This window comes from Gavialis gangeticus, unplaced genomic scaffold (assembly GCF_001723915.1).
Source record: "Gavialis gangeticus isolate Ggan-Ray unplaced genomic scaffold, GavGan_comp1, whole genome shotgun sequence".
In the NCBI taxonomy this organism is placed as follows: Eukaryota; Metazoa; Chordata; order Crocodylia; family Gavialidae; genus Gavialis; species Gavialis gangeticus.
In genome coordinates, this window is record NW_017729015.1 from 18,045,126 (window position 1) to 18,045,445 (window position 320).

The window sequence follows — 320 nt, forward strand, 5'->3', positions numbered from 1 at the left end:
AAGCATCATCCTGCGCGGCCGTGACGTCACGACGCATTACCCTACCCATGCAGGGACTGCAGGGAGCGTCGCCGCGCGCGGCAGTGACGTCAGTGGCGGCAGCCCCGGGCCGGCGGCGGCGCCTGGGACCGACTTCCACGGCCCAGCGCCGCCATGTTGTTGACCAGCGGTTGCCCGGGTGACTGCCCGGGCGCGGGGATTGGCTGAGGCGCTCACGTGGCTGGGAGGCTCCCGGCATGCAGCGCGGCCTAGCTCGGCCTCGTGCCCTGTGGCCCCTGGCCCGGCCCTGGGGCCGCGGGGGAGCTGGGGCAGGGCCTGGT

General features: G+C 74.7%; 1 protein-coding gene across 1 annotated transcript in view; it reads left to right on the forward strand.

The window, feature by feature from the left end:
* Window positions 1-320, forward strand: part of ZNF683 (zinc finger protein 683) — an 8,830-nt gene that overhangs the window by 5,584 nt on the left and 2,926 nt on the right. The window lies entirely within an intron of this gene.